This window comes from Schistocerca nitens, chromosome 1, assembly GCF_023898315.1.
Source record: "Schistocerca nitens isolate TAMUIC-IGC-003100 chromosome 1, iqSchNite1.1, whole genome shotgun sequence".
Lineage (NCBI taxonomy): Eukaryota > Metazoa > Arthropoda > Insecta > Orthoptera > Acrididae > Schistocerca > Schistocerca nitens.
Window position 1 is genome coordinate 1,088,120,135 of NC_064614.1, and position 25,134 is coordinate 1,088,145,268.

The window sequence follows — 25,134 nt, forward strand, 5'->3', positions numbered from 1 at the left end:
AACTTTTATACTGGAAATCTGGAATGAATAATAAATTCAGTAACCAATTTTTTTGAATACAGTGCTCATAACAGTTTCAGGGTCCCCCCCCCCCCCCCTCATTCATTTGAATTCTGAAGTGTTCTAAATTGGATTGACCAGCAAAAGTTAAAGTCAATAGGAAAGTCAAAATTTATCAGTGTTTTATCCTCATCAAAATTGAGATTTTGTGTGTGTGTGCGGCACGAAAGTGCTATTTCTAGGGTAACCTATGCCCGATTTTAATCAGATTAATAGACAGTATAAAGTTTTATAGTATACATTATAGGGTAGTGTTATGTATTCATGGTTTTCCATATCAGTACAGAACGTGAAACTATCAGTTCAATAGATTTTCTGGTTCCAAAATTCCACTATATTATGCAGTGTTAAGACTTGTTGTTTTGCATGAATATATACCAACTTGTACAGGGAAGAAACTCAATTAACGCCTAATTAGGCTGGCGACCGTATTATTATCAAATTGATGGCATCTTCTGGGTTGCTTTTGATCCACCCTGTCATGTAATTGCATATCGAACTTACTTGACGGATCATTGTTATTAGAAAGTGGATTTAAGTCTGATTTGCCACCATTCAGGTACACGCGGTCGATATCGATATGAAAATCCTTTCTCATAAGGTGAATCCCGCTCACTTACCATTGCACAGGCTTTAACGAGTGCTGTGTCAGGGATTACATGTTCATTGAAGAAACCATTCTGTTTACTTTTCAAACTCCAATGTTCGACTTTGTTTTAATACATCAATTGGAGGATGTAGTGACAGTTTCACGTGCACTGATAAGCCAAAACATTTTGACCACCGACTACTGCGACGTTGGATGCCAGCTGGTGGAGTTTCGGACACGTGACGCGGTAACAAAAGTATGTAAGCAGAGTGGACACGGAAGGGGGATCACGCTAGCGAAGGTAAAGCCTCAAAATGAGGAAATACGTTGAGATAAGAGTCTTCGACAAAGGCCAGATTATTATTACGCAGACTGTGTGAACTAGTATATCGAAAACGGCGAAGCTGGTCGAATGTTCATGTGCTACATTCGCGAACATCTGTGGACAGAGACAGAAGGACAGTGAAACTACCACTAGCCACTAAATGGTTGAACATCCACGACTCTTCACAGAACGTGGCGTCCGGAGGCTTGTCTGCTCGGCAAAGTAGGACACATGGCTCTATGCGACATCCCTGCCTAAGGGCACAATGCTAGTGCACGCACAAGTGTTTCGGAGCACATCGTTAGCCATACATTGTTGAACATGGAACTCCGCTGCAGACCAACCCTACATGTTCACATGTTGACGCTACGACAACGTCAGTTACGATGGCAGTGCGCACGGGATCCTTGGGATTCGACCGTCAAGCAACATGAACATGTCGGCTCTGCGGGTGAATCATATTTTTGCTGTACTGTGTCGATGGCCGTCTCCACTAATACCGTCATCGAGGTGAAGGGCGGATCGAAACGAGAAACGCTCCACGGACGCAGGCTGATGAGAGCAGAATTATGCTATGGGAGACACTCTCCCGTGGGTCTCACGGGAAACGTGCAAGGGATGAGTCCCTGCAGTCGCGCTATTCATCCGTGTCCTCAAAAATGGTTCAAATGGCTCTGAGCACTATGGGACTTAACTTCTGAGGTCATCAGTCCCCTAGAAATACTTAAACCTAACTAACCTAAGGACATCACACACATCCATGCCCGAGGCAGAATTCGAACCTGCGACCGTAGCGGTCTCGCGGCTCCAGACTGCAGCGCCTAGAGCCGCTCGGCCACTCCGGCCGGCCTCTGTGTCCTCTGTGGCTCAGATGGATAGAGCGTCTGCCATGTAACCAGGAGATCCCGGGTTCGAGTCCCGGTCGGGGCACACATTTTCCGCTGTCCCCATAGAGGTATATCAACAACACCTGTGGGCAGCTGAGGGTTTCAATTAATCACCATTTATTCCAGAGAAGCTGCATGGGCATCAATGGTATCTGTTCTTTCGAGAAGAGTTACTATCTTCATATTTTATGCGGGTGGTTATAATGTTTTAGATCATCAGTGCATAACATGTAGGTGTAAGTTTGGTTTGAAATATGATGACTTGGTTTTGCTTGGGTGGAGCCAACGATTATGTGATGTTAAAAGAAACTTACCATCGGAATGGAGGTTGTGGTCACAACCTAATCTGCGGCGTAGGTCGAGCGTTTCATTAGTTTGGGAAATGACAATTTGATTGTGAATTTGCGATACCAACGAAAGTTTGATGAAAAAAAAGGGTTCATCTCGGAATGAAGCTTGTGGTGACAACTGATACGTAGTGTAGCCACAGACCTAGGTTAGATTATAAGTTGATATTATTGTTACGAAAATTTTCCTCCGTCTCTTTCCACGAAACACGTCGCTCGCCCACTGCTCACTAGTTGGCTGCGTAGAACCATCTGCTGTCACACGTCCTTTCGTTCCCATCATATCTGTTGGCGAGCGCTAACAATATAGCCGTTCCAACGTTTAAGACCGGACCTGGACCCTATCGAGACTGTTACTGAGACATGAAACATCGCAGTCAACACTGTCATACGGCTCACTGCCAGTCCCGCCATGCATCACGACCAGTTTCGACACGTCAGACAGCTGGTTATTGCCCATTGGACCTATTGCTGACGACTTATCACCGACGGCGAGTATAGCAATCCTACTCGGCCGAGGCGATGACAACAGTATCCCCTGTATCGCACAATAGTTTCGTGTGCCACAGCCTCCTGGAAATTGCGGCACTGTTGTTATATAACAGAAAAATGTGCTTGGATTCTAGGCTACTCTGAGTCACGCCTCACAAGGGAACATCCCCATCGCACCCCCCTCAGATTTAGTTATAAGTTGGCACAGTGGATAGGCCTTGAAAAACTGAACACAGATCAATCGAGAAAACAGGAAGAAGTTGTGTGGAACTATGAAAAAACAAGCAAAATATACAAACTGGGTCGTCCATGCGTAAGATAGGCAATATTAAGGGCAATGCAAGGCGAGGAGCGCCGTGGTCCCGTAGGTAGCGTGAACAGCTGCGGGACGAGAGGTCCTTGGTTCAAATCTGCTCTAGACTGAAAATTTTGCTTTCTTTATTTTCGCAAAGTTATGATCTGTACGTTCGTTCATTGACGTCTCTGTTCACTGTAATAAGTTTAGTGTCTGTGTTTTGCGACCGCACCGCAAAACCGTGTGATTAGTTAGGAAAGGACGTGCCTCTCCAATGGGAACCGAAAACATTTGATCGCAAGGTCATAGGTCAACCGATTCCTCCACAGGAAAACACGTCTGATATTTTGTATACGACACTGGTGACAGCATGTGCGTCACATGACAGGAATATGTTGTCGACCCACCTAACTAGTACACTTGGCGAATGGGTGAAAAGATTCTTCTACCTCGCCCGATTTAGGTTTTCTTGTGGATGTAATAATCACTCCAAAAAAAGTGAAGAAAGCATAAGAGTTTTTCACATAAACTGAAAATAAAAAGTTAAAATTTTCGGTCGAGGGAAAATTTTAACTGAAGACCTCTCGTTCTGCAGCAGTTCACACTAACCACGTGACCACGGCGCTCCTCGTCTCATACTGCCCTTAATATTGCCTATATTACACATGGACGACCCAGTTTGTATATTTTGCTTATTTTTTCATAGTTCCACACAACTTCTTCCTGTTTTCTGGATCGATCTGTGTTCAGTTTTTCAAGGCCTATCCACTGTGCCAACTTATAACTAAATCTGAGGGGGGTGCGATGGGGAGGTTCCCTTGTCAGTTCTTGTACTGTGGTGTCACTTACCCAGTTTCCCTTAACCGTAGCAACAAACTTGGAACTCTGCTGTGCGTTGCATGTGTGTCCTTCATGTGTAGGACCCAACAATACCTGTCAGTTTGTATATAATTCTCATTCACCTATTCATACACGGAAACCATGTCTGTTAATTCCGGAATCAGAGAAAACGCAATTACAATGCACGCACCAAATAACAGTTATGCAGACCTTTGCAGCACTAATCACCAGATCAGTGTGGAAATGGCGCTCTGTGGATCGTACTTTAGTCTGATTTGTACAATTGTTGGGTGTGCTTATCCCGCGATATAAATATGTGTAGTTGTAAGTAGGCTGTTTCGGTTTTTTTATTGGTAACGCCACCTCTGTATAGAAAATCACTGGCTGTGCGGTGTGCAGTCTGTGGCTGCTTTGCATTGTTGTAATACTCGCCATTGTAGTGTTAGGCAGCTGGCTGTGAACAGCGCATAGCGTTGGGCAGTTGGAGGTGAGCCGCCAGCAGTGATGGATGTGGGGAGAGAGATGGCGGAGTTTTGTAATTTGTCATGAACTGATATATATATGATGATATCAAGGTAAATACATTGTTTGTTCTCTATTAATATCTTTCATTTGCTAACTATCCCTATCAGTAGTTAGTGCCTTCCATAGTTTGAATCTTTTATTTAGCTGGCAGTAGTGGCGCTCGCTGTATTGCAGTAGCTTGAGCAGCGAAGATTTTTGGTGAGATAAGTGATTTGTGAGACGTATAGTTTAATGTTAGTCAGGGCCATTCTCTTGTAGAGAATTTTGAAAGTCAGATTGCGTTGCGCTAACAAAATATTGTGTGTTGAAAGTCAGATTGCGTTGCGCTAAAAAATATTGTGTGTCAGGTTAAGCACAGTCTTGTATAATTGTTCATAAGGGGACGTTTCATATATGAAACGTTTCATATATGAAACGTCCCCTTATGAACAATTATACAAGACTGTGCTTAACCTGACACACAATATTTTTTAGCGCAACGCAATCTGACTTTCAACACACAATATTTTGTTAGCGCAACGCAATCTGACTTTCAAAATTCTCTACAAGAGAATGGCCCTGACTAACATTAAACTATACGTCTCACAAATCACTTATCTCACCAAAAATCTTCGCTGCTCAAGCTACTGCAATACAGCGAGCGCCACTACTGCCAGCTAAATAAAAGATTCAAACTATGGAAGGCACTAACTACTGATAGGGATAGTTAGCAAATGAAAGATATTAATAGAGAACAAACAATGTATTTACCTTGATATCATCATATATATATCAGTTCATGACAAATTACAAAACTCCGCCATCTCTCTCCCCACATCCATCACTGCTGGCGGCTCACCTCCAACTGCCCAACACTATGCGCTGTTCACAGCCAGCTGCCTAACACTACAATGGCGAGTATTACAACAATGCAAAGCAGCCACAGACTGCACACCGCACAGCCAGTGATTTTCTATACAGAGGTGGCGTTACCAATAAAAAAACCGAAACAGCCTACTTACATAGTTACACTTTCCAATTCCAAGATAACTGCTTTAGAATGTGGCATTTGCAATAAATGACAAAAGGATTAACTGCATCACCTGCATAAATTTACACTTCAGTCCAATAAAACTAAAATACATTCACAGATAGTGAATTTTTACATATTGTGTGTGTACAGATAGTATGGAATATGTGACTGAATTGGTAGGCAAGCTGGAGATTTAGAGGGTGTAAAATTTAGTGCACAGAGCTATTACCTCTGGCAGAAACAATTAGTGTAGTCCAGCAGAGCATCGACTCGAACTGAAGGTGAACGAAAGTTAAGGATATGCCGTTCCATGCTGCTTCACTTCTAGAGCTCGATAATTGCAGTGGGGCACGAGTCTCTCAGCAACCCAAGACCAGAAGGTTTCAGTCGTTGAGAGACGTAGGGAACGTGATAACCAGGACAAAATTCGAACACCCTCATCACCGAGGTGGCACCAGACAGCACAGGCAACATGTGGTCTTGCATTACCTTGTTGGAAGACATCGAAGACAGGGTATATCCACCAGCCTTGACACATCAAAAATGTAGTGCCTGATGTCCTTAGTAACCGCTATGCCAACCAGAAGTGATCGTGCTGTGCACCCAACAGCATCCCACATCATCAGGTTTGCCCCATGTGATGATGACGAATGCAATCTTGCAGCTTTCATTCATCCCAAAGACTTCATACACGAATACGTCCTACTTCATGCTGTGCACAGAACTGGGACTTGTCTGAAAAGACGAAATTGTGCCACTCCTGAGTCCAGTGTCGTCATTGAGCGTGGAATGGCATAAATCTCTCTGCTGCCACGAGTAAAGCCACAACAATTGTATCTACTTTCGTAGTTACTGGTGCTCCATATACCACTGCAGTGTCTACGTGATTTGTCTTACTGTAAAAAAGCTCATTTCCTGAATCAAGGTCGTCTAGCACTAGTCACATGGAGCCATTGAGAGCCATCATGGTATTGAATATTGCGCTCCTGAACCCATCGATTCCATACTCAAATGACAGTCATGTTATCCCTACATGTAGGTGTGTTTTCTATATGAGAAGCCCAATGCATATGGTCATCTTTTCTTACATATGGAATGTAGATGATGTTACTTCTTCCTCATGTATGTCCTTGTACTGAAATGCTACTCATTTGCTTATTGCAATTCATGCAGATTTGACATTTATTGCATTCAGCTGCTTTGTTTTGCGATGTTAATGGTCAGCTGTTTACATTACAACCTCACAATTTCTTATTTACAAAAGATATCTCTCTTTGCACAACAGCCAGACTATCTGCAGTTATCGCTTTCCAAATTTTTTCCTAACACAACGAATTTATTTCCATTAAAAAATTATAAATGAAAAGAAAGCATAATATGCCCATGTGTTAATCGAAATCCCACAGCCACTTTTCTAATTGTTAGATGTTCCTTTGGGTCAAACAGAACAGTGGCAGTCGACTGTTCTCGAACTCCTTTAGTGCATGTCATTGCCAGGAGCTTCATGGCAGTGACTTTGCACTGAAAGACGTACGTAATGGCTTCCTCTGGGCAGCAGCTAGCCAGCCGTAGCTATGGCAGCTGTATGTGACTGTCCAGGTATTATCTGGACTATGACTAACTAATGGTCATTGCTTAAATGCAAAGTCTTATGTAATATCCCAGATAATGTTGAAGGCGTTAATCAGGCCTAATTGTGAGGATACCCACACTAGGAGTATTGCATTCTGTAGAAATTGTTAAGTGCATGACCATTCATTAGGCTGAGAAACTCACATCATTCATCATGTAAATCGAATAATTTCATCATACCTTTACTTGCTGTCATGTAATGCCCTGTATTCCAAGCTACAAGACATTCATATTCACCAGTAATATTGCTGTCTAAAGGTATTCCTACGTATTCATAATCTTGAAAATATTTATTTCACTGTTTCTGCGAAACTCAGTGTCATGCCGCACCATCAGTTAGATAAATCGCTTGGCCTAGAGCATTTTGTGTGCATGTATTGCATGAGAATGCCTACCTCTACAACCTACACACACCCCTACCCTACCCACCCACAGAAGAACGTATTCAAATTATAAATAATGGTAAATAAGAACACTGGGAAAAAAAGTTAATCACCACCAAGAGACATCACGCTAGTACCGCGTCACTCCACCTCAGGCCTTGATAATGGCCTCAAGGGTGAGAGTCCATAAAGTTCTTGAGGTATGACCTAAACAGCTGAAGTGATTCACTGATCATTAGACCCTATAGAGTAACTAAATTACGGGAATATTGACTACTACATTTCACCTGCTGTTTCCAAAGGTATCCAGACATTTTCTGTAGGCGCTGTAATAACACCATTTGTCTTGATCACAGTATTTTATTGACTTTACTATCGTCTCCTTGCGACTCTACCATCGTATGCCTTCGACACATATACTGAAAAAACTTACTCCTCCCAGTCTCCATGTCCACCTATTCCTCCCTCTCTCTGTCTGACCATTTCATTCTCCCACCTCTATTTGTCATTCTACCCTTCACCACTCTATCTGTCTCCTCCTCCTCCTCTCTTTGTCCTAGTCCTCCATCCTCTTTCTGTGATCACTAGCTGCCTCCCCTCTCCTTTTCACCATGTCCTTTGCTCCTGTTCTCCTTCCATTGCAGTTCACCACATTTCTCTTGCATTTCCAGCTGCCAATAACCCCTACACACTTTCAACCTGCTTCCTGCATCTCCCCTACTTGCACTTGCATTTTCCCCTCCTCCTCATTTTATCCACTCCATTTACCTGCAATACTGTTCAGTAGAGCAGACCAATACTACTCTCACAGCCCATATGTCATGCATGGGAGACTACACATCAGGGACTGTGGGCTGTAAAATCAATTTGCTCCTGATGTGCAGGCTGTCACATAAAGCAAGTCGATAAAGTAGACCAATACTACTCCTGGAGGGCAGCCTGCATGTCAGGGTCTGGAAAATCATTTCTTGTAGGCTGCCCTGAACCTGGTTTCCCCAAACAATGTGCTGGTAATACAGGGGAGCCTACACCCCAGGGATGGAAAAGCCACATTTCTGCTTGTATCTCCATTCCTACTGGAGCAAGGACATGATAAATCCCACAGTGCTGGTACTTGTGTGGCCTGCTGATTCAGTGCAAAATTTGATCGATTTTGAGGGAAAGGTTTGTGGGAAGATCCCAGACTTACACACATACTCGTACATTCTGCTTTAAATATAGGTATGTAATAGATCACACCTTACATGTTTCATTGTTGTGCCATTTTGAAAGGACCCACTTACATCTCATGAAATTAAAGTTGATCAGATACTCTATATATGTGTTGGCTGGAGTCATCCTTGGCTTTGTTATCCATAAAATTCTATGATATATATTTCCATATTTTGAATGTCATGTAATAATTATACGCATAAGCTGTAATAAAGTCAGTAAAATAATATGGTTAAGAGAGTTGTGTCTATTTCAAAACAAACTTGAAAGAAATTCATAAACGTTTCTTGGTTATCACACAGTTTATTAGCACACCATGCATATCGAAGCATATTATTTAATATTTGTACAGACAACCCATGGTGTATGACTGAATTTTAATGCAATCTTCCCTAGAAGCCACATTCATGCCATTGTGTATTCGCTTTTTAAGTTTCTTAGCCTACATGTAACAATAAACACTGTAAGGCTCTAGCAGTGAAGTACATTTCTGAGGGATTACTTCAATAATGCACATTGACAGAAGAACGTTGGAAGAATGACTAAAAGTTCCAGTATCCATATTCGAACCACAGACCATACACTTACGAAACTAATCGCTGACTCGCTCACCTGCAACCTCCTTGAATGGCAGCGACTATACAAAGGAGTTATATAAGCACGTGTAAATTTTCGAAACTCGATTTTCTAGACAGTCTATGTTGATATAAGAACAAACAGAGCGGATTCATTCACAGTGTGGTTATGTACACGTTAAAACACGAGAGGTCACCATTTCCATTCCGTCACGTCTCCACGTCATTTTACTGTACTGCTTCCATATAACTGACTGTCGTATGTGCACCACTTCACAGCTATGACGTACGTGACATGACCTCCGTGACCCAGCTCTACACAATGTGCAGCATTCTACATTGATCCCGTGAGCTCCTTTATTGTGATAACCAATGTTTTGTTCAGCGTACGTATGTACACGATACATCAGATTACACAGAAAGCAACAGTTCATAAGCAGTCGTATTTTGCTGGCAGAGTAATCACACAACACATTTGATTGCAACATTTGTCTTGGTAGTTCTTAAATAAGTATTACTCACCTCAGGCTGATATAGTTGTGACACGTATGGAACAATCTGGTGTCTTCTAATCTCGCACTTTCTCTGCAGCTTAATATCGTCGTTTTCCGTCTTAGAAGAAAAGATCCTTATGCATCTGCATTCTTCGAAGTAAAAGAGCCACCTAATCTACCGCAAACTGCCATTTTAAGCTGGATATTGTGTTTTGTTGGCAGATGCAGGTAAGAGAATCTAGCATCGTGGCCAGAACGTCACAGGTTGAGTTCCTGTTCCTTATTTACTTCGTTTGGTATTCTCTACATCTTCCATTAACTTGATCAAATACTTTTACACCACCCTGTGCTTTTAAAGTATAGTTGGTAGTAGTGGTTCATTCACATTAGATCCACGGTTACTGCAATGAAAGTAGTAACACATTACGCGTATCTGGTTACACTTTCTAGATCTGTAATTGCGCTCTCCGAAATATTTATTTTTTGAGCTGGTACCAGGAACACTTCTAAACGATTCGTCCTGCCTGCTGATCGTTCCTGCAACTGTTAACACCTCGCTAACTCAGCTAGCCTGCGACCGGCACTGATTTATTTCGGGGAAGTTACAGTTAAAATTAATTTTCCCCGTTAATGCGGTCGATTTGGATTTCGGGCCATTGGGCAGAGCTGAATCGGAGGGGAGTCCCCATTTGATTTTATACTGGAGCGGCGCGCGGCGCGGCGCAGCGGCAGGGCTGCCACTACAGAGCGGCCCGCATTCAGGTACCAACCGTGGCCGTACACATAAAAGCAAGTGGCCATCCACTAGCATTCAGAACCCTCCACTTACGAAACAATGGAACTGACTGCCAATCCGCACTCTATCGCCGCTCTTTCTGTGACTGTTTCGTTCGATTTCATTTCTTTCCCAGGGTGATTCGCGTTTTATTCTAAAAAAAATTCTGGCCCGGTCATTGGCTGGAAAACGTATGCTCGACAGATAATCACTGTTCTCGAATGGAGCTTCCAATACTGACGGACTCGCGTATGTGAAACCCGTGCTGTCGTTTGCGTACGTCTCTCGTGTCGGGTCTGTTACGAGATTCAGTTCTGAATTGGAAGCTACAATACCTGATACTTCTCATTACTTTTAGCCTGTGCCTCTGGCTCCAGGGAGCTCATGCAAACGTAACGGCCTACACTGACTCCATTGTCACATGTACGTGAGGGGGCAAAATAAAACTGGACCCGAAAATACGACAGCTTGTTGAAAAGTAGTGCTCCTAATATTTTATTACGTTCTCAATATCGGTTGAGGAACTACGTGTCATGCATGTCACTCGGTCGAATTCCCCGTTTCGCTGATGGAAGTTGCAACCCTATGAATTCATCGGGGAAAATCGTTTAATAACATGGACGTAGAGGCCGGACGGGGTGGCCGAGCGGTTCTAGGCGCTTCAGTCTGGAACCGCGCGACCGCTACGGTCGCAGGTTCGAATCCTACCTCGGGCATGAACGTGTCTGATATCCTTAGGTTAGTTAGGTTTAAATAGTTCTAAGTTCTAGGGGACTGATGACCTGAGAAGTTAAGTCCCATAGTGCTCAGAGCCATTTGAACCATTTGAACAGGGGACGTAGTCATGTGTGACGTGTCACTAGAGCCTGCACAGGCCATCACTGCAGAACTGCGGCACAGAAAACTTTGTACATGGTAGGTGCCTCGAATACTCAACTCTAAAATTCTTCATTTTCCATTACTTTTACACGGTATATACCGAACAAACACAATCCACAAGTAACAAGGCAACTCGATTTTTGTGTAGGGTGATTCTCACCAACGTTTACAAACCCGGCAGCGATTCCGATGACGCTAAGAAAGTAGTTTAATGTAAGAGACATGCGGCACGCAAATGTTGGAAAATGACAAATAGTGAACATATGACGTCAGCAGAGGACACACCTCGCCGCAGGGGCAGCGGTGGAAACTATCGGTCTGTTGCACCCGATCATCTCAATCTAAGACAAACATTCACTTCGGTAAGGCTTGTGGACTGTGTGCGCGACTTTAGAATGTAAGGCTCACGATTAGAGTCTTGCGTCTGGTGCGCAGTGTTTTTTGCATTGCGTTATACAATTATGAGTTTACCTAGAAGTAAGATGTGATTTGCCGGTCTCGCGGCCTCCACTGCTTAATTACAGAGTACAGTACAACTATAACCAACGGTATTGCGTCAAAGGTAAGTAAATATAAAGTTCCGAATTGCGTCCTACAAGTTAATGACCTACGCCTTCTTTACAACATTAAGTATGCGATAAAAAAAGAAGGGGCATATGGAAAGAAAGACGAAATAACAATAAGTTTTGTTTGTTTATAGCGTGGACAATAATCTTGTAACTGCTACGTTTACAAAAAATGGTTCAAATGGCTCTGAGCACAATGGGATTTAACATCTATGGTCATCAGCCCCCTAGAACTTAGAACTACTTAAACCTAACTAGCCTAAGGACATCACACAACACCCAGTCATCACGAGGCAGAGAAAATCTCTAACCACGCCGGGAATCGAACCCGGGAACCCGGGCGCGGGAAGCGAGAACGCTACCGCACGACCACGACATGCGGACAGCTACGTTTACAGCAGACCATGTTTACAGAAGGTGTTCGAAAACAGAGTAACCTAACGGACCAACGTGCAGCACTGCACTCAACCAGCGAGGGTAGGATCGACAAACCAATTCTCTGCACGCACGACGGAGTCCGTCATCTGGTGATGTCATATGTTCAACATTTTTTATCCACTTTCCGGGCATTTTCCAACATTTGGGGCCCATTGTGTCTTATACACTCATGCTCATAAATAAAGGATAATTGCAGAATGTGGTGCCACACAACGTGGCACTCCACAAAACTGGCGCTAATAGCACAGGCACGACACAGATCTGTAAGTTTACGGTATTAGTGATAAGTTGAGAAAACCGTCCAGAAACACACGTGCTACAAAACGCCACTGTTGCCTGCGCATGTACCCAGACATCAGCATCGGATATGATCACCATGCACATGTACACAGGCCACACAACTGGTTGGCATACTCTCGATCAGGTGGTCGAGCAGCTGCCGGGGTATAGCCTCCCATTCTTGCACCAGTGCCTGTCGGAGTCCCTGAAGTGTCGTAGGGGTTTGAATACGTGCACCGATACGTCGACCGAAAGCATCCCAGACGTGCTCGATGAGGTTTAGGTCTGGAGAACAGGCAGGCCACTCCATTCGCCTGATATCTTCTGTTTCAAGGTACTCCTCCACGATGATAGCTCGTTGGGGTCGTGCGTTATCATCCATCAGGATGAAGGTGGGACCCACTGCACCCCTGAAAAGGCTGACATACTGGTGCAAAATGACGTCCCGATACACCTGACCTGTTACAGTTCCTCTGTCAAAGACTTGCAGGGGTATACGTGCACGAATCATAATCCCACCCCACATCATCAAACCACGACCTCCAAACTGGTCCCTTTCAAGGACATTAAGGGGTTGGTATCTGGTTCCTGGTTCACGCCAGATGAAAACACGGCGAGAATCACTCTTCAGACTATACCTGGACTTGTCCGTGAACATAACCTGGGACCACTGTTCCCATGACCATGTACTGTGTTCTTGACACCAGGCTTTACGGGCTTTCCTGTGATCAGGGGTCAGTTGAATACACCTTGCAGGTCTCTGGGTGAATAAACCATGTCTTTTCAGTCGTCTGTAGACTGTGTGTCTGGAGACAACTGTTCCAGTGGCTGCGATAAGGTCCGGAGCAAGGCTACCTGCAGTACTCAGTGGCCGTTTGCGGGCACTGATGGCGAGATATCGGTCTTCTTGTGGTAGTGTACACTGTGGACATCCCATATTGTAGCTCCTGGACATGTTTCCTGTCTACTGGAATCGTTGCCATAATCTTGAGTCACACTTTGTGGCACACGTTCCGTGATACGACCTGCTGTTTTTGACCAGCGTCCAGTCGCCCTAGTATTCTACCCCTCATAACGTCATCAATATGTGCTCTTTGAGCCATTTTCAAAGCACAGTCACCATTAGCACGTCTGAAAACGTTTGCACACTTCCTCGCTGCACCGTACTCCGACATGCACCAACATACTTCTGCGTATGTGGACAGCTGCGAGCGCCACCGTGCGATGACCGCAGGTCAAATGCACCGCATTGTCATACCCCGAGGTGATTTAAACCCGCAAACCGCCAACAGAGCGTTGTTTCACCATGTATCAGCATTATTCTTAATTTATGAGCATGAGTGTATTAAATTACTTGTCTCAATGGCATGTATGTCAGAGTTCTTTTTTTAATTTTAATAAGAATTACACTGTATTTATGATACTAGAAGTTTAGTACTCAAATAACAATCAGCCAAAGCAATTCCATGCAACTCTCAAAAGTTTTCAAGGACATAGACGTTGAAAATTAGCGTGTGTCTTTAACATCCTAACGTATGACCCTTTTTGCAAAGTGTAGCGTGGCTCTGCGCATGTTCGTGATCGATTGGCGTCGCTGTATATCACCACGATGTTAAAACTGTGGAGACATGAAAATGTCTGACAGGAATCCGAAAACAACAACCAACACCAGTTTTTCGAATGGCGCCAGTGGCGCTTCAGCACATTTCCGAGTCACTTCACCGTATATGCGCGTTTCTTTTTTTTTTTTTTTTTTTTTTTTTTTTTTTTTTTTTTATGGAATACAGCTACGTTGAGATGTCTCTGCTGGAAACCCAGACCTGCGACGGCGTACTACACCTATCGTATACGAATTGTGCTGGCGTAAACTGTCGCCAGCACACTGGTCGGCAAAGATGGTGCAAGAAGGTCGATAATAGGCGCTGAAACAAGCGCGCCTATCAGCACAGAGGCCAAAGACAAACCCGCAAGCAACGCGCCGCAACGCCCTCTCGACCGCCTGTCTTTAGATGGCCGCCGCGGACCCGAGGGCCCAGACACTCATTCAGTCAGCCGAGTCAGTCACAGACAGATAGCCCACTCATAGACAGACAGTCACAGTCACAGTCAGCTCAGTTACTAGCTCAGTTACTGTTCTAGTCGGTGTCTCTCAGTTTACGTCACCAGCTACGAGAGTGTAGTGTTTATAGTGGGACTTGTACTTCATCAGCAGTGAGGCTAACGTGGAATAAAATGGAAGAGCTTGTACCACAACACCTGGACTAGATTAAAAACAAGTAGCTTTCTAGAATGAGATTTGCACTCTGCAGCGGAGTGTGCGCTGATATGAAACTTCCTGGCAGATTAAAACTGTATGCCGGACCGAGACTCGAATTCGGGACCTTTGCCCTTCGCGGGCATGTGCTCTACTGGCGGAAGTAAAGGTGTGAGGACGGGGCGTGAGTCGTGCTTGGGTAGCTCAGTTGGTAGAGCACTTGCCCGCGTAAGGCAAAGGTCCCGAGTTCGAGTCTCGGTCCGGCACACAGTTTTAATCTTCCAGGAAGTTTCAAGTAGCTTTCTGTTCTGATAAATAAAGAAAACTGTTAACACATAAGTGCAGTTATGTTATAAAAAGAGGATACTGGCCACGAAACAACATCCTCTCATTACTTCCCATAGTACAAGAGTCTACAGTGTCAACGACGACACACAACTGAGGACTGAGCGACCTAGCAATGCTATTGAAAGGAGGCATCCACATGTCAATTGGCATGTAGTATGGCGATCGATACATCATGTTTCCTTAGACACAGAAACACATGCACTGTGGTACACGACAGTTAACGGATCCAGACTCCATGTGATTCATATGATGGATTCACCATTATGCCCTCAGTGCCAAACTCTGGACTACGTTGAACACTGTACTACATGCGGCCCGTCGGCAGAAGTGAGGATTCAGGCGGCAGAAATTATTGCTTCCTTTCTTCGAGGGGGACAACAAGGTCAGGGATTGAATACTTACCAGATGGGACTATTATCCACGTACTGAAACAAATGCAGTAACATGACCCTGAGGCCAGACGTTGATCTATTTGTTCAAACATGGCCCGAAGAACGTACTGGACTTTTGGACATTTTAAGACGAACGACATTTGAAAATCATGCGCAGTCCGAAGTACCGACAGCGTGGGTGGAGTGCGTTTCAGAACACCCCCCCCCCCATCCCTTACCCCACCCCTTCGTAGCTGGAACGTCCAGAGTAGGAGAAGTTAATGTATCACTGCAATAGAAGAATGAACGGAAGATAAGAATCAGAGAATAACATATCCATACGAGAAGACATATCCGGGCGAAAGAGCAGTGAGGAGGATAGGAAATCAAGTACTTCAGTAAGCCGCGTATTTGTTTCTTACGAGATGCGAAAATTGTCTTCAAGAAGATCTGATACTGTTCAATCAAATGGTTACATTATTAAAAAATATAAACTGACTAGGTAGGTGTAAGGTTCGAGCACTGAAGGTTCCGTACAAACTTAGTTGCGTATATAGACAATTCATCCATTCCAGTAGTCGACGATCTCGCCAATTTCTCCCGTTATCTACAACGATACTGGAAAGACATCGTTTCCAGGGATTCCTAAACTTATGAATATGTTTTGATTACACCAAATGAAAAAAGAAATTTTTATTTTCGTTTGATACTGTTGCAAATTAAAAATTTTCTGATTAATTTCCTTTTCTTATGCTGTGAACCTTTTCTTCTTGTCAAATTTCTTGATTCTACGTCATGAGGTGGTATTCTAAACGTTTTAATGTACGGGTTTGGATCTATCATGATATCTGACAAAGTAGCCTTAATTTTAAATCGATACGCCTACCCGTTCCTAAGAAAATGGAGTCTTAACAGTCGGGCAGACAGACAGTCTGGTAACAATGACAAATAACTTTTTTCATGTAATATAATTACAAATTAACCATTGACGTAGTTATTCCTTTGGTTGTAGTGTGAAACCAATCTTATTGACAAATTTCATGACTATGCACACGGGAAGTGCACTGTATGTTTTCTTAAGTGAGTCTGCGAGTATCAAAATATGTATCATAAATAACCCTATCTTTTGACTGCATTGACTTAGATGCTTTAATGTTTTACATCCCCAACTTGACTATGCACACGGGAAGTGCACTGTAGGTTTTCTTAAGTGAGTCTGCGAGTATCAAAATATGTATCATAAATAACCCTATCTTTTGACTGCATTGACTTAGATGCTTTAATGTTTTACATCCCCAACTGACTACAGACCTTAATAAATAACGAATTTCAGCTTGTTACGTCTACACGTTCCTGAGAAAAGGGGTCTGGAACAGTTGGATAGACAGTCAGACGGACAAGAAAGTGATCCTATAAGGGCTCCGTTTCACCGATTGAGGTAAAAAGATTTGATACTTTCCCCTCTCCCTGGCAGGCCAATATTTGTTCTAGACATTAGCGGTGTGTCTCAGGCACTGGCGACAGACGATTGAGTCTTTAAAAATGTCTTAATGGAAGAAGTTTATTTTACGGAAATTTAACGTGTTTTTCAGACATTTCCTTTCAGGTCAATACTAACAGCTTTAAAAGTTCCGAATTAGAGTCTCGGCCCGGCACACAATTTTAATCTGCCAGGTAAAAGTATAAGCATCAAGTCCTGCTCTTTATTGTTTTTAAATGTATATTGTTTTCAACACTGCCCATATATATATATATATATATATATATATATATATATATATATATATATGGGCAGTGTTGAAAACAATATACATTTATATATATATATATATATATATATATATATATGGCATTTGAAAGGTAATGTAATGAAAACACTTGTATTTAAAATACTGTAGAATGCACATTTGGTATGTGGAGGGCCTATTTTCGATTCTCAGCTACTGCAATGTTTTTAAACAAACGTGTATGTTCTGTCAGCATCTTCGGGAGGTGGGTTATACATAAACATGGAAAAAACTTTGTGGTGCTAGAAACGGGCAATCGATGGCTTACTGGTTTGAGTCTCGTGTCACAATCTTTTTCGTTTATATCCGAGTAGATCCAGCATTTAAATAAGAAACTATAAGGTAATTAGCAAAATGTACAATTGTCATTTTTATGATAAATCCACGTCTTCTTATTTCTAATTATATATCCCACACAAAAATCTAGTTTTCATTGCAAATATAAATTCTTGATTACTGTTTACAAATAAGATATTTTTATCATCTTTATGTAACTTACGCTACACTGAAGTACTCAGAGAACATGAAACTCAACACAGGAGAGCGTTCTACCTCATAATCATACTGCCTGTAGGAAAATTAGCCTTAGATTAGTGGTATTAGATAACAATGGAATTCTTCAAAAACCGTTTTCTAGAGAATTTTTACTTTCGTCGAATGGCTTGGGCGGATTCACATCTCACGTTCTGAACTCCACGCACCATAAATATAAAAAATTACAGAAATCCGATTGCAGTTTTCTCTCCTTGCAAGTGTGTGAGGACTGTCTTACAAGAGTAATTTTTACAGTCTCCGAGTAATGGGAATACCAAGTATGGTTGAAATTATTCCACGTGTAGGTCAAGCTATCTAAAAGTCAAGTACAGTGACAATATATTTGTTACTGTTTCGCGAAAGTATTTGGGATAAACTGAAACTCAAAGAGGCCGGAATCGGTTTTTCGGGTTGTAAACACCACCAAGATAGACTCTCACGCCAGCCTCTGCTGTCGTATCAATCCTATCGTCTTTTTACTTGTTTCTGCGGAATCTGAGGACTTAATCGTGAGAACATACAGACATTTTAATAGTTTTCCCAAACCCGTTGCTATACGGTAGACGTTATCATGTAATACCATTTATAACAATCGTAACTGACTAATACTTACTTCGTATGGCGTAGGGTGGGTCTTTATGGATCATGAGGCTCTGTGCATACAAATAGGAAAATATTCTATTGCTGAACCTTTGTGCGCAGCTCGGACGCCATTATGTAACACGACCGTTCCTAGAAGACTCGTGCACAAGCAGGTAGAAGCTTTTTCCAGATATATTTAAGTCACACAGTAATAATACAGAAAGAAGTTCAAGCGGTAAGACAGTTGCATGGGGGCTTAATTATATAATATGCAAATAATTTTAATTTTCGTAGCTGTCTGTCCAGTTACGCTGTCCCGTAGCCGGTTAGCCCTGACTGGTATTAGTACGCAATCTGACTGCATAGAATAACAACAAAGAATGAAAGAAAACTTCCGTTAACACAATTAATTAATTAAGTCCCCAGCAACTATAAAACCTACGAAACAACAAAACACAAGTGTAACTGTTCTGCGTGTGGAAGTGTGATTCAACGTACACATCTGGCACGGTTCTTCCTCAATAAGACAAGGTATTTTAAGCACCATTTACACTGAAGTAATTAAAAAAACCAAAAATACTATAATTGCACATAAAAATCAGAATTACACTCTAATACATGAACACAAGCCAGATGCTTTGTTGACTGAACCTGTGACCAAGAGACATTGTTTGCTAGGATATTTGAAATTAAAAAAAATTTCTCTACCTTCATATATATTGACGAAACATACACTCTGATCATTACAACATCCGCAATCGAATAGCATCGGCTGTCTAGCCCATCAGAACAACTGCATACAACATGCTCACAACTAGTCACGGCTACATCAGAACTCCTACTGCCCACTTCTCAATAAGCACTCTCCACGATGACTTCTCGACAAGCACTGCCAGTGGAGGCGGCTGAATAATACTCTTTGGCGCAATCTCTGGCGCTGTGACTCAGTATAGCCACCTTTCATATGCCCCTCCTCCACGGGCTAGAATTTGATGGTATTTTTGCCAGCATTGGTGGTGAAAATACCACCAAATACGTCCAAAAAATACAGACAAAAATTAAAAAGTAATATTAATAAGTAAATATCACATAACTAAATAAATTTTGGCTTGGCACTGACCCTTCAATAACCTAATATATAAAATACAGTAAGGAATACAAATGCTTGCATACATATGATTTTACATAATAGTTTACACAAGTATCATGTGGTTAAACAATTCAATCCATAGCGTCAGCAATGACGAATATGTGCAGGTAAGAGTCTCATAACATTTCATAAATAGTAAAACCACAAAAAATCAGTTTATACAAATATTCAAATAAAATTCTTTCAATAGTTCAATAAACAAGTAGCACTCCTTAGAGTAGTTGACAGTTCCAGCAGTAGCACCCAGCAATGGTCAACAGGTGCAAATAACAGTCTCATAATATTTCATCAGCAGTATTTAAATAGCTCCAACAGTGGCACCCAAAAATGGCGACCAGGCGCAGACACCAACAAGTGACATTATCTCAGTAGAAGCAGTTCCATTAGTGACACCCAGTAATGTTGATGGGTGCAGACACCAACGACTAACATTATTTCAGTAGAAGCAGTTCCATCAGTGGCACCCAGCAATGTTGAACAGGTGCAGACACCAACAAGTGACATTCTGTCAGTAGAAGCAGTTCCATCAGTGGCACCCAGCAATTTTGAACAGGTGCAGACACCAACAAGTGACATCATTTCAGTAGAAGCAGTTCCATCAGTGCCACCCAGCAATGTTGAGCAGGTGCAGACAGCAACAAGTGACATTATGTCAGTAGAAACAGTTCCATCAGTGGCACCCAGCAATGTTGAACAGGTGCAGACACCAACAAGTGACATTATGTCAGTAGAAGCAGTTCCATCAGTGGCACCCAGCAATGTTGAACAGGTACAGACACCAACAAGTGACATTATTTCAGTAAAAGCAGTTCCATCAGTGGCAACCAGTAATGATGAGCCGGTGCAGAAACCAACAAGTGACATTATGTCAGTAGAAGCAGTTCCATCAGTGGCATCCAGCAATGTTGAACAGGTGCAGACACCAACAAGTGACATTATGTCAGTAGAAACAGTTCCATCAGTGGCTCCCAGCAATATTGAACAGGTGCAGACACCAACAAGTGACATTATGTCAGTAGAAGCAGTTCCATCAGTGGCACCCAGCAATGTTGAACAGGTACAGACACCAACAAGTGACATTATTTCAGTAAAAGCAGTTCCATCAGTGGCAACCAGTAATGATGAGCCGGTGCAGAAACCAACAAGTGACATTATGTCAGTAGAAGCAGTTCCATCAGTGGCATCCAGCAATGTTGAACAGGTGCAGACACCAACAAGTGACATTATGTCAGTAGAAGCAGTTCCATCAGTGGCACCCAGTAATGTTGACAGGTGCAGACAGCAACAAGTGACATTATTTCAGTAGAATCAGTTCCATTCGTGGCACCCAGCAATGTTGAACAGGTGCAGACAGCAACAGTCCATAATATTTACTATCACTAATCAGACAGTTCATCAGAGTTCATTAGCAGAAATTAAACATTTCCAAGTGGCACACATCAATGTTGAACCAATGCAGGCATGAACAACAGTTTGAATGCACACACAATTGCTTTTACAAAATTATTATCAATGCTCTTACACTATACATACAAATTATAATAAACACACAAATGATATCAGATAATTGTCATATTAACTATTACAAATACACAAATACCAGTAAACTTATAATATTTATGGGTGTCAGTGCAAGCCGCAACAAACAAGTAAAATAATATTTAGGAGGTAGGTCGGTACCAATTATTTGGAATTAGGAAAGGAAAACACACAAAACACACTCACTCATCTTTCATCCACATTAAGTACTACTGTGTAATTGAATAGTGCTAACTGTGTAAATGCAATTCTGTCCAAAATTTTATGTTCAACTTGTGTATCAAGTAGTAGTGGCAGCAGTGTGTAACAGTAAATAATAGTTAGACAACGTCGTAGTCAAGACCAATGTTTGCCAAGCCAAATCAAAATGTACGGTTGCTGAACAACTGTCAGTGTGCCAAGATATGCAAATGCTTCCACTCTCCAAAAAAAAAAAAAAGTATATACTGCTTATTGATTTAACAAAGTGTGTGTGTAGACTATCTTCCTTCTACTTGTGTGTTCTAGTCTGCCAACTTCATCCTCCTTGTTCCACATAAACCAACAAAAAAATATGCTCCTCACTTACTTTACCTCTTATCCACCAAAACTCCAATATTCATTATCATCACATAATCTTAATACTTCAATAATACCTCTTATGTCGATATATATAAACCTTATCATCATTATCATTTATCTTACCTCTTGTCCACCAGAACTCCAATAATCATCAACTTCACACAATCTCAATACCTCAATAATACCTCTTCAATACGTCGATAAATATAAACCTTATCACCAATATCATTTCACTTCCATAACAACTCTTTCCTCTAGTCAGTCTCCTCGAACAAGTACAGATAAAATCCTAGTGCAAACTTCAATTCATCATCCCATACAAGCCGAAGACACAATGTCCACACACAACCTCTGTGTAGTCCACCTGAGCTAAATCTTCTACTCATTATGAATTATAAAATATATTTTGGTTACCTTGTCCATCATAAAATAAAAGAAATGCATACATGACCTCTAACAGCCTTCAGTTTGAATAATTTTCAGTAAGTAAGTACGAGTTCGGAGTGTGAATGATAGTAATATTTCACAGTGTGTACACCACTTCAAGAATCATGGCAAAACAGAAGCAAACATGTGGAGTATTTCTTGTGTCAAGTGTCACTTACTATTTCAATTGCTGACGAAGAATGCAGTGTAATAACTGTCAATGGTCTAAACCTAGTGTTGGTGTGTCATGTCGTTAGCTTCCTTCCTAGTAACATAAATTTATACAGCTTCCATAAAACCTCCAGCTCATGTGACTTCAATGAAGTTTCTTGTACCAATGTCGTTCGTCGAATTATAGCAGTTCATTTTCTTATCTTAAAAATATAAGGCACTGAGCGTAAGCAAAACATGCAATAGCGAGTAAATATACCAGTGGAGAACAGAATGTCAACAAGTGGATGCAGCACAATTCCTACAACGAGGCTCTGCCAAGCGAACAATCTATAATTAATACCATAGTGTGACCTAAACTCCATGTTCGTACACCGTATATCAGCATTTCTATATACCATATTAAAGAGTAGTTATGACAACAAACAGAAATGTGTAAATATGCAATCCATACGCAAAGCAGCAAATACATATCTTACATAATAAACAGGTCATTAGCATCATATCAGCATAAGCAAATAAATGTTCATATGTCATCTTAATAAGTAAACATGAAGGTGCAAGCAGATACATCACAAAGTATAACCTACATACATAACCATATCAGCGCAACTACTCAGGTTACAACTATAATTTAAATAAATAAGCACAGCAGGCACATAGTAAAAAAAATGTGACATCAGTGAAAAAGCATAGCAGCCAAGCGATGCATAATATACATAAGTAACAACCCTGTTCATTAATCAATCATTGTCAAAATCAGATAACACAAAGTATAAATCACGTAATCGCGAGCAGGAAATTACGTCTAAAATACGTACCTAAGTGGAAATATGTTACCTGAAAAATAAACTCAATTAATAGTTACCTTTTTAGTTTATTAGTTTCTTCTTCGAAATTACATTCTTCCTGAAAATTTCTCGATAGCAAGTCCTCTTAACGTCGGACACACACAGAATTTACCTGAAGTTCTTAAATATTTTATACAACCATATCCTGAAAAATACTGAACGTTAATAACATAATTTATCAAGTCACTATAGCTTTATACTGAATTTATGCGGAGGAATTACATTGTGTATTTGTTTACGGCTGTCAGTGCATTCGCACTGAGCGCTCGATCAGCTGTAGGTACGCGTGACGTAGGAAGTAAATGTTTGCGGTCAACGACTGCCTTGTGCGCCGCGCAGACTTGACTGTTGCTTTGAGTATGTGCCGCCGCCGGAACACGGCGCGGTATCCTTGTATTCTCTGCATGTTTACGTATAACTATTGGTTTCTCGAAAGTATGTCATTCCATAAAAATTTTAACGTTCGATATATGATGTATTCCCTTAGAGCGCCGAGATTTAAGAGTTTCTACTTCGACAGTGTTATCATGAATGATTTTGCGAACCCTATATGGACCGTTATAAAGCAGAAAAAATTTGCGACACAAGCCTTTTCCTTTGTGAGACAAACGATGAGACTTAATTAACACCTTTTGACCAACTGACAAGATTTTTAAACGACCAGGACGTTTAGCTGATTTCTCTCTTCTAGCAGCCGCAGATGCAATATTTTGTAGAGCCAGGTTGACAACTTCAGAACGCCGCAGTTTCCGTGAAGGCGGAAAAGGAACGATTTCAGAAATGCGATTTGTCGGTGCTTTATTTTTTAATATCAATATAGGCGGTAAAGAAGTTGAATCATTAGGGAGTTCATTCAGAATGTTTTGAAAAATATGAAGATACTGATCCCACGTTCTGTGATTCTGATGACAATAAAGTCGACACAATTTATTGATTTCCTTCATCCATCTCTCTGAAGCGTTAGATTGAGGGTGAAAAAGTGAAATGAAAATTGGTTTAATCTTACGAAGCCGTAGAGTATGAAGCCAAATTTTAGAGCGAAACTGTGATCTATTATCTGATATAACCTTATCAACATGACCTACTTCTTTAAGGAAATGTTTGATGAAAGCATTAGATACTGAACGAGCTGTTGCTTTGCGTAAAGGTGTAAAACACACATATTTTGATGTTAATTCCACTGCTACCAAAATATACGCAAAACCATTAGTAGAACGAACCACTGGACCGAACAAATCGACTGCAGCAATCTCCTTTAATTTCGCTGGAATGATAGGAAACAACGGTGCTCTGTGAGAAACCGTTGGCGGCTTAGCCTTTTGACATAATTTGCATTTGGCAAGAACAGATCGAATACGTTTTTCCATATTACTGAAGTAGCAATTTTCTCGTAATTTATGAAAGCATTTTCTGGGACCAAAGTGTGCATAACTGAAATGTGTGTACCAAATCAATTTATTAACCCACTCATCAGGAATACAAACTAGCCAAACAAAGTTGTCGACCGATTTTCGTTTAAAAAGAATATCATTGCGAATGAAATAATACTGTCTGATCGCTACGCTTTCCTTTCTCCTCCACTTCTCCTTAATGTCCTTCCAGATTGGATCCTTGTTTTGCTCCTTAGCGATGTCCTGGAGCGAAGACGAAATAAAATTCTCAAACGCAACACCTTGAATATACATCAAACAATAATTGTTCTCTTTGCAGTCCTCTTCATCACTTTGTTTCAAACCCATAGGTGCACGTGATAAAGCATCAGCAATAATATTTGAAGAACCCTGTATGTAAACAATACTAAAGTCAAATTCCTGTAGATACAGCGCCCATCGTGACAATCTTCCATGAGTTAATTTTGTTGACATAAGAAATTCCAGAGCTCGGTGATCGGTGTAAACCTTAGTATGTCTGCCATGCAAAAATATGCGAAATTTTGTGAAAGCCCATACAACAGC

The 25,134-nt window shown here is 41.6% G+C and overlaps 1 non-coding gene across 1 annotated transcript; it reads left to right on the forward strand.

Annotated features, from left to right (window-relative positions):
* The first annotated feature begins 15,051 nt into the window (after positions 1 to 15,051).
* On the forward strand, positions 15,052 to 15,126 carry Trnat-cgu (transfer RNA threonine (anticodon CGU)). Its single transcript has one exon. It is a non-coding gene; the product is annotated as a tRNA-Thr (tRNA).
* Positions 15,127 to 25,134: the final 10,008 nt, after the last annotated feature.